The sequence below is a fragment of the Triticum urartu genome, chromosome 6, assembly GCF_003073215.2.
Source record: "Triticum urartu cultivar G1812 chromosome 6, Tu2.1, whole genome shotgun sequence".
In the NCBI taxonomy this organism is placed as follows: Eukaryota; Viridiplantae; Streptophyta; class Magnoliopsida; order Poales; family Poaceae; genus Triticum; species Triticum urartu.
The window spans coordinates 274,955,066-274,970,043 of record NC_053027.1 but is presented as its reverse complement, the minus strand read 5'-3'; positions in this window follow the sequence as shown (position 1 = coordinate 274,970,043).

Genomic DNA, 14,978 nt, shown 5'->3' with positions numbered 1-14,978 from the left:
AGGATAAACCTAGGTACACAATTGACAACTCAGACCTCTGGTAATTGAGAAGGCTAGCGATGTGTTGGCCTTCCATTGCGCATCCATCCCTAGGACGCAATTCGCTCTTGGCGTACTTAATTTTGAGCCCTGACATGGCTTCAAAGCAGATGAGAAGGATCGTGAGAGTTGCAATACTAATAGGATCATGCTCAAACAAGAGCAGGATGTCACCGACATATTGTAAGTGCGCAACTCCGCCCGAGATGAGGTAAGAAATGACACCTTTAAGGTGGCCAGCCTCCTTGGCTTTGGAAATCATGGAAGAAAGGGAATCGGCTATGATGTCAAAGAGCAAGGGGGAGATTGGGTCCCCTTGCCTAAGACCCCGCTTGCTGGAAAAACATGGGCCTGGTTCACCATTAATGCAAATCAAAGTTTGTCCGTTGTGACGTCCCTGATTCAATCGTACACTAATCATACATACAAATGTGTACGATCAAGATCAGGGACTCACGAGAAGATATCACAACACAACTCTAGACACAAATTAAAGTCATACAAGCTTTACATTACAAGCCAGGGGCCTCGAGGGCTCGAATACATAATCTCGAATACAAATGAGTCAGCGGAAGCAACAATATCTAAGTACAGAAATAAGTTAAACAAGTTTGCCTTAAGAAGGCTAGCACAAACATCTACGATGTTCGAAAAGGCAAGGCTTACTGCTTGGGAGCCTCCTATCTACTCCTGGTCATCGGCGGCCTCCACGTAGTAGTAGGCACCCTAGGGGTAGTAGTAGTCTGTAGGGAAACGTTGCATGGAAAATAATATTTTTTTACGCACACGCAAGAACTATCCATAAAGATTCATATCTATGAGAGGGGGAGCGCATCTTCATACCCTTGAAGATTGCTAGGCGGAAGCGTTTATCAACGTGGTTGATGTAGTTGTACACATTCATGATCCGTATGTTGAGCCCTAGGGTCATTTCTTGGGGAGAGGGCCTCCCCAAAGTCGATTTGGAATCCAAAGAAGAGTCCTTCTCGGACTCCAGGGCCAAACGCCATGGTTCCTGGCGTTAATGTAAACGCCACGGACTACAACGTCTGGCCCAGGGCTAGACGCTAGGAACCTTGGTGTCTAGCCCCTGCCCTCCGAGAAAACCCCTTTGTGCACTGTCTTAAGGCCTCGTGGGCCTTACCCATTGGCCCAACCATATCATCCTATCAATCTTTACCTCCAGACCATTCCGGGGCTCCTCATCATGTCGGTGATCTCATCCGGGACTTCGAACACCATTCGGTCACCAACATACATAACTCATATAATATTATATCGTCAACGAACATTAAGCGTGCGGACCCTACGGGTTCAAGAATGATGTAGACATGACCGAGATGCTTCTCCGGTCAATAACCAATAGCGGGACCTGGATGCCCATATTGGTTCCTACATATTCTACGAAGATCTTTATCGGCCGGACCTTTATGACAACATACATAGTTCCCTTTGTTCGTTTGTATATTACTTGCCCGAGATTCGGTCGTCAGTATCTCCATACCTAGTTCAATCTTGTTACCGGCAAGTCTCTTTACTCGTTCTGTAATACATCATCCCGTAACTAACTCCTTAGTCACTTTGCTTGCAAGCTTCTTGTGATGTTGTATTACCAAGAGGGCCGAGAGATACCTCTCCGTCATATGGAGTTACAAATCCCAGTCTCGATCCATGCCAACTCAATAGACACCTTCGGAGATACTCCCTCCATTTCTTTTTAGTCTGCATATAAGATTTGGTCAAAGTCAAGCGTTGTAAAGTATGGCCAACTTTTTAGTAAAAATATCAACATCTACAATACTAAAGTTATATATTATGAAAATTAATTTCATCATGCATATAATAATATTGATTTCATAGTATGAATATTGATATTTTCTCTTACAAATCTAGTCAAACTTTACATAGTTTGACTTTGACCAAATCTTATAAGCGAACTAAAAAGAAAACGGAGGGAGTACCTGTAGAGAACCTTTATGATCACCCAGTTAGGTTGTGACGTTTGATGACACACACGGCATTCCTCCGGAGTCCGGGAGTTGCACGATCTCATGGTCGAAGAAACATGTATTAGACATTAAGAAAGTAGGAGCAATAAACTAAACGATCATATGCTATGATAACGGTTGGGTCTTGTCCATCACATCATTCTCCTAATGATGTGATCCCGTTATCAAATGACAACTCTGATACGTCTCCAACGTATCTATAATTTTTGATTGTTCCATGCTATTATATTATCCATCTTGGATGTTTTATATGCATTTATATGCTATTTTATATGATTTTTGGGACTAACCTATTAACCTAGAGCCCAGTGCCAGTTTCTGTTTTTTTCCTTGTTTTTGAGTTTCGTAGAAAAGGAATATCAAACGGAGTCCAATTGACCTGAAGTTCTACGATTGTTTTTGAACCAAAAGAAGCCCCCGAAGCAAAAGAGTTGGGCCAGAAGAGCCACGAAACCACTTTTCCATCGCCGCAACCTTCTGTACCCATGAGATCCCATCTTGGGGCCTTTTCCGGCATCCTGCTGAAGGGGGATTCGATCACAGAGGGCTTCTACATCAAGACCATTGCCTCTCCGATGAAGCGTGAGTAGTTTACCACAGACCTATTGGTCCATAGCTAGTATCTAGATGACTTCTTTTCTCTCTTTGATTCTCAATACAAAGTTCTCCTCGATGTTCTTGGAGATCTATTCGATGTAATACTCTTTTGCGGTGTGTTTGCCGAGGTCCGATGAATTGTGGATTTATGATCAACTTATCTATGAATATTATTTGAATCTCCTCTGAATTCTTATATGCATGATTTGATATCTTTGCAAGTCTCTTCGAACTATCGATTTGGTTTGGCCAACTAGATTGGTTTTTCTTGCAATGGGAGAAGTGCTTAGCTTTGGGTTCAATCTTGTGGTGCTCGATCCTAGTGACAGAAGGGGAACTGACACGTATTGTATTGTTGCCATCGAGGATAAAAAGATGGGGTTTTCATCATATTGTTTGAGTTAATTCCTATACATCATGTCATCTTACTTAAGGCGTTACTCCGTTCTTTATGAATTTAATACTCTAGGTGCATGCTGGATAGCGGTCGATGTGTGGAGTAATAGTAGTAGATGCATAATCATTTTGGTCTACTTGACATGGACGTGATGCCTATATTCATGATCATTGCCTTAGATATCGTCATAACTTTGCGCTTTTCTATCAATTGCTCAGCAGTAATTTGTTCACCCACCATAATAATTTCTATCTTGAGAGAAGCCTCTAGTGAAACCTATGGCCCCCGGGTCTATTTTCCATCTTATAAGTTTCTGATCTACAATTCTAGTTTTCTATTTACTTTCTTTGCAATCTTTTACTTTCTGTTCCATAAACCAAAAATACCAAAAATATTACTTTACCGTTTATCCATCTCTATCAGATCTCACGTGGAAATAACCGTGAAGAGATTGACAACCCCTTTATCGCGTTGGGTGCAAGTTGATGTTTGTTTGTGCAGGTATTCGGTGGTTTCTGCATTGTCTCCTACTGGATTGATACCTTAGTTCTCAAAACTGAGGGAAATACTTACTCTACTTTGCTGCATCACCCTTTCCTCTTCAAATGAAAAACCAACGCAAGCTCAAGAGGTAGCAAACTCATGTCTATGGTTAGGAAACCTTAACCATCTTTTATCAATGAGCTAGTCTAGTAGAGGCTCACTAGGGACACAATATTTGTTTATGTATCCACACACGTATTTAAGTTTCCGGTCAATACAATTCTAGCATGAATAGTAAAACTTTATCATGATTAAGGAAATATAATAAAAAACATTTTATTACTGCCTCTAGGGCATATTTCCATCAGTCTCCCACTTGCAGTAGAGTCAATAATCTAGTTCACATCGCCATGTGATTGACACCCAAAGAGTTCACTAGAGTCAATAATCTAGTTCACATCGTCATGTGATTAACACCCAGAGAGTTCATTAGAGTCAATAATCTAGTTCACATCACCATGTGATTAACACCCAAAGAGTTCACTAGAGTCAATAATCTAGTTCACATCGCCATGTGATTAACACCCAAACAGTTCTAAGGTGTTATCATGTTTTGCTTGTGAGAGAGGTTTTTAGTCAACAGGTCTGCAACATTCAGATCAGTGTGTACTTTTCTAATATCTATGTCTACAATGCTTTGCATAGAGCTACTCTAGCTAATTGCTCCCACGTTCAATACGTATCCAGATTAAGACTTAGAGTCATCCGGATCAGTGTCAAAGCTTGCATCGATGTAACCCTTTACGACGAACTCTTTATCACCTCCATAACCGAGAAACATTTCCTTAGTCCTCTTTAGGTGCCTAAGGATAATTTTGACCACTGTCCAGTGATCCACTCTTGGATCACTATTGTACCTCTCTGCCAAACTTATGGCAAGGCACACATCATGTCGGGTACACAACATGGCATACATTATAGAACCTATGGCTGAGTGATACATCTCCGTTGTATCTATAATTTTTGATTGTTTCATGCCAATATTATACAACTTTTACATACTTTTAGCAACTTTTAATATGATTTATTGGACTAACCTATTGATCCAGTGCCCTGTGCCAGTTCCTGTTTTCTGCATGTTTTTTGTATCACAGAGTATCCATATCAAACGAAGTCCAAATGAAATAAAATTTCACGGAGAATTATTTTGGAATATATGTGATTTTTGGGAGTTGGAATCACCGCAAACGGAGGCCCGTGGTGGGCACAACCCACTAGGGCGCGTCAGAGGAGCCAGGCGTGCCGTGGTGGATTGTGCTCACCTCGTACGTCGGTTGGACCTCTACCTCGGGCGCTGAGGGAGTCCTGGACTAAGGGGTCCTCGGGCGTCGGACCAATTGGATATGGGTCGGACTGATGGGCCGTGAAGATACGAAGACCAAAGACTATACCCGTGTCTGGATGGGACTCTCCTTGGCGTGGAAGGCAAGCTTGGCGATCAACTATGAAGATTCTTTTCTCTGTAAAACCAACCTTGTGTAACCCTAGATCCCTCCTGTGTCTATATAAACCAGAGGGCTAGGTCTGTAGATACCCCAGAATAATCATTGCCAGGCTAGACTTTTAGGGTTTAGCCATTACGATCTCGTGGTAGATCAACTCTTGTAATACTCATATTCATCAAAATCAATCAAGCAGGGAGTAGGGTATTACCTCCATAGAGAGGGCCCGAACCTGGGTAAACATTGTGTCCCCCGTCTCCTATTACCATCGATCCTAGACGCACAGTTCGGGACCCCCTACACGAGATTCGCCGGTTTTGACACCGACATTGGTGCTTTCATTGAGAGTTCCACTGTGCCGTCGAAAGATAGGATCAATGGCTCGCCTTGTTCTCAAGGATAACGTTACCTCCGGAGGAACACTGGCCCCAGGTCAAACCCTCCGGCTGGGCGGCTTCATTATGACCGCCCGTTCGGCCACTAAGCCGACGATGGCTTCTCGGGTCATCAAAAATCCCCTTCATGTTGACTCTAAGTACTCCAAGCAGATGGATCCGACGGAGCTGTCGTCTTTAAACGAGCGCCTAGATTGCATCGCCGCCTTGGGGGTCGCCACAGACTAGATCGGATTGGGCTTAAACCCAACCAGGGAGAAATTAGAACTTCGGCGATCACCCATCAAGTAGCGGTAGTAGAGGAGCAAGACGACAACTCTTCCTCTATACTAAGGACGAATTACGTTCGGATCTCCGAACTTGAAGAGCCGGATACCTACCCACAGAAAGACATGTCCTGTCCTCCAAACACAGAATTGGATGACAAGCCCAAAAAACCAGCTGACATCCCGGAGCCCGATCTACTAAATCCGGAGATTCTCCAAACTTCGGATCCCATTTGGGTCAGGGTTCGGACTTCAATCCACCCACCCACCCAGACATAAGCGCTCTCAGGGGCATATGGTAGCAGTACAAGGAAACGGCCCACCACTTCTGGGCTAGATTCCTCCTTGTCAAAGATAAGATTGAATGCGACGACGAACACACGATCACAACGTTTCGCAGCAATTGCACAGATGAAGGAATCCTCAACGCCATCAGCGGTCGTCGCATATCATGATTCGCAGACTTGGCAACCATAATATACAAGTACTGCGCAATGGAAAGCGCCTGGAAAACTCAGGCAGCCTGCCGGGAACCGCCGGTTTCCACCTAATCCCTCGTTCAGGTGAAAAGGATGCACCCTAGTGGCACGCCCGGCCCAATGACAAAGAAGTACAAGCCCATTATGAGACGCAGAACGGTTCTGGAGGGATGGCTCGATGGACCATGCAAGCTACACACAACACCGGACACTATATCAACTCACAGCCTTAGAGCATATTGGATACTCTGGCAGATGGCCAAGAGTGGCGAGGATATCATCACCAAAAATAACCCAGAGCAACATCCTCTAGAAGACGACGACCCCAGAGTACTGACGGTCTTCGAGACTTTCGCTTCAAACAATAAGTGTAAAAGGGCACTCCGCGGCCTCGCCAAAGTCTGTCAAATCGCAGCAACAAACCCTTGGAACGACATGGCCATAAATTTCAATGTCGATGACGAACCAAAAGTCAGGACAATCCGGGCACTAGCCGCCTTGGTCCTCAGTCTGATCGTGGACGGCTTTCAGCTCACCAAGGTTCTCATGGACGGTGGCAACGGATTAAACCTCATTTACGAGGACACACTCAGTAAAATGGAAATAGACAGGAGCCGCATAAAGCAAAGTAGCACGACCTTCCAGGGAATTATTCCCAGCCGGGAGGCGAGATGCGCGGGAAAAATCACACTCGACGTGGTATTCGGCACACCAGAGAACTATCAGACCGAAGAACTAACCTTCCAAGTGCCCCCTTTCAACATCGGATATCACGCCTATTGGGGCGAGATGCATTCACATGCTTCTAGGCTATACCTCACTATGGGTATATGAAGCTCAAGATGCCGGGGCCCAACGGCATAATCACTCTTGCTAGTGATCCGGACATAGCACTCCACGCCGAAAACAAAACCGCATCACTGGCCCTTGAGGCATTATCCGAAGCCCTCGCGGCCGAAGAATTAACCGCATTATGCTCCACGGTGGATAAGGACGACGTAATCTTGGACAAATGACCCAAATCCACCTCCTTCAAACCAGCAGAAGAAATAGTCAAATTCCAAGTCCATCCAACGGACCCCAAGAAGACAACATCTATCGGGGCACAATTAGACCCAATGGTCGACACCGCGCTACGAGAATTTCTGCGCAAAAATTGGGATATATTTGCCTGGCATCCTTCTGATATGCCAGGAATCCCATGCAGATTGGACGAACACAGCCTCAACATATTGAAGGGATATAAACCGGTCAAACAAACACTGCGGTGTTTTTCCGAACCCAAACGTCAAGCGATGGGGGAGGAGCTAGCGAAGTTAACAGAGGTCTGATTCATTAGAGAAATAAAACACCCGGACTGGCTAGCAAACTTGGTGATGGTACCGAAAAAGGATAAATCCTGGCGCCTATGCGTTGGTTTCAAAGACCTCAATAAGGCCTGCCTTAAGGATCCCTTCCCCCACCCCCACATCGACCAAATTATCGATGCCACCGCAGGACACGATTTGCTATGCTTCCTCGACGCATATTCCGGATACCATCAAATCAAAATGAAGGAGTTCGATCAAGCCGCAACAACATTCATTACCCCATACGGGCCATTCTGCTTCAACACCATGCCCTTCGGGCTCAAAAACGCTGGGGCCACCTACCAACGCATGATTCAAACATGCTTGGAGAAACATATCGGCAAGACAGTTGAAGCATACGTGGACGACGTCGTCATTAAAACTAGGCACGTCGACTCACTAATAGACGATTTACGTCTCACATTCGACAACCTCCGTACATATGACATCAAGCTCAATCGAGAAAAGTGTGTTTTCGACGTTCCTGCTGGAAAGCTGCTGGGCTTCATCGTTTCCAATAGAGGAATAGAAGCAAATCCAGCCAAAATCTGAGCCTTGTCACAATTGGCCACACCAACGGACCTTAAACAGGTCCAAAAACTCGCTGGGTGCGTGGCAGCTTTAAGCCGCTTTATCTCCAGATTGGGGGAAAAGGCATTGCCATTGTATCGCCTCCTCTGGCGCACCAATCACTTTGAGTGGACGGATGCGACAACAGCCGGACTGGAAGAAATAAAAACCCTTCTCGCGAGCAACCCAATACTGGCCGCACCAAACGTCGGCGAACCCATGTTATTATACATATCGGCAACACACCAGGTGGTGAGTGCCGTGCTCGTCATGGAACGAGACCAGGACGGACACAAATTCCCAATTCAGAAGCCGATATATTACGTATCCACCGTCATCACACCATGCAAATCCTGGTACCCTCATTATCAAAAGATAGCATACGCGGTCTTCGTGGCATCCCGGAAGCTACGACACTACTTCCAAGAATGTTCTATCATGGTGGCTTCCGAAGTACCCCTCAATGATATAATAAACAACCGCGATGCTATGAGTCGGATAACCAAATGGGCCATTGAGCTCCTTCCATTTGACATAACATACAAACCACGCCAAGCCATCAAATCCCAAGTACTAGCGCAAGGAAGCTTATATCCGAAAAAATTTGTGTTAAAATCTAAGAGCAATCGGAGTTACGGATCTCCAGGAATATAAGAAACGGTTTTCGGCCAGATCTGGGGAACGCGAAACAGAAGAGAACAGAGAGGTAGATCCAATCTCGGAGGGGTTCCCACCCCTCCGCCGCCATGGAGACCAAGGACCAGAGGAGGAACTCTCCTCCCATCTAGGGGGAGGCCAAGGAAGAAGAATAAGGAGGGGGGCTCTCTCCCCCCTCGCTTCCGGGGGCGCCGGAGTGCCACCGGGGCAACGATCGGGACGGCGATCTACATCAACAATCTTGCTACCGTCAACACCAACTTTCTCCCCCTCTATGCAGCGGTGTAACACCTCTTCCCCCCGCTGTAATCTCTACTTAAACATGGTGCTCAACTCCATATATTATTTCCCAATGATCTATGGTTATCCTATGATGTTTGAGTAGATCCGTTTTGTCCTGTGGGTTAATCGTGATCTTGGTTGGTATGATTGTATATTTTCTTTATGGTTCTGTCCTACGGTGCCCTCCATTCTCGTGCAAATGTGAGCCCCCCCCCACTGTAGGGTGTTGCAATATGTTCATGGTTCGCTTACGGTGGGTTGCGAGAGTGACAGAAACTTAAACCCAAGTAGGTGGGGTATGATGTATGGGAATAAAGAGGACTTGATACTTAATGCTATGGTTGGGTTTCACGACCTTAATGATCTTTAGTAGTTGCGGATGCTTGCTAGAGTTCCAATCATAAGTACATATGATCCAAGTAGAGAAAGTATGTTAGCTCATGCCTCTCCCTCATATAAAATTGCAAGAATGATTACCGGTACTTGCTATCGATTGCCTAGGAACAAATAACTTTCTTGTTGACACAAACCCTTTTACTAAACACCTAACTTTTATTATCTTACAAAGTAATTCTAGTTTTATTCTTGCAAAGTAGTTCTAGCATCACACCTACAAACTATTTTCATACTTGTTTCTGGTAAAGTAAATGTCAAGTGTGCGCAGAGTTGTATCGATGGTCGATAGAACTTGAGGGAATATTTGTTCTACCTTTAGCTCCTCGTTTGGTTCAACACTCATATTTTTCGAAAAAGGCTACAAACCATCCCCTATACTTGTGGGTTATCAAGACCTTTTTCTGGCGCCGTCGCCCGGGAGCAATAGCGTGGGGCGAATATTCTCGTGTGTGCTTGTTTGCTTTATCACCAAGTAGTTTTTATTTCCTATTCTAAGTTGTTCTCTATCTTTAGTTATGGATATGGAACATGAAACACCAAAAAAATTAGTTGTACCTGCTACTCATGGAGATGGGGAACCTCCTAAAACCCTCGATGGTCGTTATGTAAAAGATATTATGCACTACTTTGATAATCTTGAGAAAACCCCATTCAACTATATAATGGAAGTAACGTTGGATTAACGTGAATACTTTAGGGATTATCGCTTGACTCATAAAGGGAAATTGTTATGGGATCAAATTCATATGTTGCATTGGTATGCTTGGAATTTATGCCAGAGATATGATTATACTTGTTGCTCTAGGATGAATGCTCCACATCTTCACTTTTCATGTGAATTTAATGATAATGAAACCTTGGCTTCTTATGCTAATGGTATATAAGATTACTATGATGTGGAATAGATAGAAGAATTTGTTGCTTTTAAGGGTGCTTATGAAATTGAATCTTTGTTTGAAAAGTTTGAAGATTTTGATGATTCACTTTATAGACCTGAAAATCTTGCTATCCTTAAATATTGATATGATAATTATAAATACAATTATGATATTGATGTATTTATTGAGAATAACTCCGCTGTCCAAGAAAAGATTAATATTTGCAGGAGTCTATGGAAGAAGAAATTGATGAAACTATGAGCTCATTAGATGAAAAAGATGAGGAGGAGAGCGAAGAACAAACGGATGAAGAACGGATTAGCTACCCATGCCCACCTTCTAATGAGAGTAACCCTCCAACTCATACATTATTTAATGTCCCTTCATGCTTACCGAAGGATGAATACTATTATAATTGCTATGATCCCGTTGATTCTTTTCAAATATCCCTTTTTTGATGAATTTGATGCTTGGTATGCTTGTGGCCAAGATGCCAATATGAATGATGCTTATGGAGATGAACTTGCTATTGTTCCTTATGTTAAACATGAAATTGTTGCTATTGCACCCACACATGATAGTCCTATTATCTTTTTGGATTCTCCCAACTACACTATATCAGAGAAGTTTGCTCTTATTAAGGATTACATTGATGGGTTGCCTTTTACCGTTGCACATGATGATTTTGATGAATATAATATGCATGTGCTTGCTGCTCCTACTTGCAATTATTATAAGAGAGGAACTACGTCTCCGCCTTTCTATGTTTCCAACACGATAAAATTGCAAGAAACTACTTATGTTATGTATTGGCCTTTACTTGATGTTCATGAATTGTTCTTGTATGACATGCTGATGCATAGGAAGAGACTTAGACTTCATCATTGCATGATATATGTTGACTTGTGCTCATTACTAAATGCCAAATCATTGTTAATTAAAATTGGCTTTGATATACCTTGGGATCAGGGTGGATTCATTACTTGAGCACTTTATGCCTAGCTTAATGGCTCTAAAGAAAGCGCTGCCATGGAGACAACCCAAAAGTTTTAGATAGTCATTTATTTCTGTTGAGTGCTTCCATAAAGTTTAAAAACAAAAAAGATATAGAGGGGAACTTAAAAACCTTTTCACAAAAGAGAAGCGATTGGAAGTTATGCATTGGAGAAGTGAGGGTCGACCTTGAACACTTGCGTTCATGCTCATGGAAACAATGTAGAATTTTTCATGAAGATTCTCACAAAAATAATTACCCCCTTGTACAATTCCATTGTATTATAAAAATAATGTGCCAAGATTTGCCTTGAGGATGATTAGATTGCTTGTTGGTTTGTGCGGTGCAAAACAGAAACTTCGGCTGTAGTGCTCGATTTTACATGTTTTACTAGAACGTCAAATGGTTCTGAAACTTTTTGCACCATCTTTCTATAAAAAATGTTTATTTTGTCCTAATGTTTCAGAATTTGGTGAGTTACAGAAGTATGGTGGATGTTCAAATCTTTACATATTGTCCTATTTTCACAGATTGCTGTTATAGCTTCATTATTTGCATATGTTTGAATTCTTGTTGAAGCCTCCTTGACTTGGGGCCATAAAATTGTGATAGTATACAGTGGGTAATTTTTTTTTATAATTATACAATAATGTTACAGCTGTACATGATGGGATTTCATTGCCATGTTAACTAACCCCGCCACTAAAAGTTTGGTTAAGTTTTGTTTGGATGAAGTGTTCGAAGATCGAGGAGGTCTCAATGCGAGGAGAAGGAGGAGAGGCAATAGCTCAAGCTTGGGGATGACCAAGACACCCCAAGTAAATATTCAAGGAGACTCAAGCGTCTAAGCTTGGGGATGCCCTGGAAGGCATCCCATCTTTCTTCAACAAGTATCGGTATGTTTTCGGATTCGTTTTGTTCATGTGATATGTTCAAATCTTGGAGCGTCTTTTGCATTTAGTTTTCACTTTTCTTTTATGCACCATGCTGGTATCTCTGGGCCCTCTCGGTAATGCACATCACTATAAGCCTTGCAAGCAATGTGACTAATGAGTTAGTTACGGATGATGCATTACAGAACGAGTAAAGAGACTTGCCGGTAACGAGATTGAACTAGGTATTGAGATACGGACGATCGAATCTCAGGCAAGTAACATACCGATGACAAAGGGAACAACGTATGTTGTTATGCAGTTTGACCGATAAAGATCTTTGTAGAGTATGTAGGAGCCAATATGAGCATCCAGGTTCCGCTATTGGTTATTGATCGGAAGTGAGTCTCGGTCATGTCTACATAGTTCTCGAACCCATAGGGTTCGCACACTTAACGTGCGATGACGATCGGTATTATGAGTCTATGTGTTTTGATGTACCGAAGGTAGTTCAGAGTCCCGGATGTGATCACGGACATGACAAGGAGTCTCGAAGTGGTCGAGACATAAAGATCGATATATTGGAAGGCTATGTTTGGACATCAGAATGGTTCTGGATGAGTTCGGGCATTTCCCGGAGTATCGGGGGGTTACCGGAACCCCCCGGGGAGTCAATGGGCCTTATTGGGCCTTAGTGGGAGAGAGGAGGAGGTGGCCAAGGTGGGTGAGGGAGTCCTGGATTAGGGGGCCTCCGGACAGCCGGACTATATCCTTTGGCCGGACTGTTGGACTATTAAGATACAAGATTGAAGACTTCGTCCCGTGTCCGGATGGGACTCTACTTGGCGTGGAAGGCAAGCTAGGCAATACAGATATGTATATCTCCTCCTTTGTAACTGACCTTGTGTAACCCTAGCCCCCTCCGATGTCTGTATAAACCGGAGGGTTTTAGTCCGTAGGACAACATACAATCATACCATAGGCTAGCTTCTAGGGTTTAGCCTCTCTGATCTCGTGGTAGATCAACTCTTGTAATACTCATATCATCAAGAATAATCAAGCAGGACGTAGGGTTTTACCTCCATCAAGAGGGCCTGAACCTGGGTAAACATCGTGTCCCCTACCTCCTGTTACCATCCGTCTTAGACGCATAGTTCAGGACCCCCTACCCGAGATCCGCCGGTTTTGACACCGACATTGGTGCTTTCATTGAGAGTTCCACTGTGTCGTCACCATAAGGCTTGATGGCTCCTTCGATCATCGCTAGCGATGCGGTCCAGGGTGAGGCTTTCCTCCTCGGACAGATTTTCATACGCGGCGGCTTTGCACCGCGGGCCAATTCGCTTGGCCATCTGGAGCAGATTGAGAGCTACGCCCCTGGCCATCAGGTCAGATTTGGAAACTTGAACTACACGACCGATATCCGCGGAGACTTGATCTTCGACGGATTCGAGCCCATGCCGGACGCGCCGCGCAGTCACGACGAGCAAGACGTAACTCTACCGCTGGACAGTGTTCGGGAGATCGCATCCGCAGCTACTCCGGCCTTTAATACGGAGCAAGTCGCGCCATCCGAGAGCGGAGGGATGGACCCTGCCATGGAGGCTGCACTCTCAGTGTCGATAGAGCCGGATACTGACTTCACCCTATACAAGAGCTGATAACCCACAAGTATAGGGGATCGCAACAGTTTTCAAGGGTAGAGTATTCAACCCAAATTTATTGATTCGACACAAGGGGAGCCAAATAATATTCTCAAGTATTAGCAGCTGAGTTGTCAATTCAACCACACCTGGAAACTTAATATCTGCAGCAAAGTGTTTAGTAGCAAAGTAATATGATAGTGGTGATAACGGTAGCAAAAGGTAATGGTAGTAAAAGTAATGTTTTTGGTATTTTGTAGTGATTATAGCAATAGCAACGGAAAAGTAAATAAGCGAAGAACAATATATGGAAAGCTCGTAGGCAATGGATCGGTGATGGAGAATTATGCCAGATGCGGTTCATGATGTAACAGTCATAACCTAGGGTGACACAGAACTAGCTCCAGTTCATTGATATAATGTAGGCATGTATTCTGAATATAGTCATACGTGCTTATGGAAAATAACTTGCATAACATCTTTTGTCCTACCCTCCCGTGGCAGCGGGGTCCTTACGGAAACTAAGGGATATTAAGGCCTCCTTTTAATAGAGAACCGGAACAAAGCATTAACACATAGTGAATACATGAACTCCTCAAACTACGGTCATCACCGGTAAGTATCCCGATTATTGTCACTTCGGGGTTAACGGATCATAACACATAATAGGTGACTATAGACTTGCAAGATAGGATCAAGAACACTCATATATTTATGAAAACATAATAGGTTCAGATCTGAAATCATGGCACTCGGGCCCTAATGACAAGCATTAAGCATAGCAAAGTCATAGCAACATCAATCTTAGAACATAGTGGACACTAGGGATCAAACCCTAACAAAACTAACTCGATTATATGATAGATCCCATCCAACCCATCACCGTCTAGCAAGCCTACGATTGAATTACTCATGCACGGCGGTGAGCATCATGAAATTGGTGATGGAGGATGGTTGGTGATGACGTTGGCGACGGATTCCCCTCTCCGGAGCCCCGAACGGACTCCAGATCAGCCCTCCCGAGAGGTTTTAGGGCTTGGCGGCGACTCGGTATCGTAAAACGCGATGATTTCTTCTCCCTGATTTTTTTCTCCCCGAAACTCAATATATGGAGGTGGAGTTGGAGTAGGAGAGGCAACAGGGGGCCCACGAGGTAGGGGGGGCAGGCGC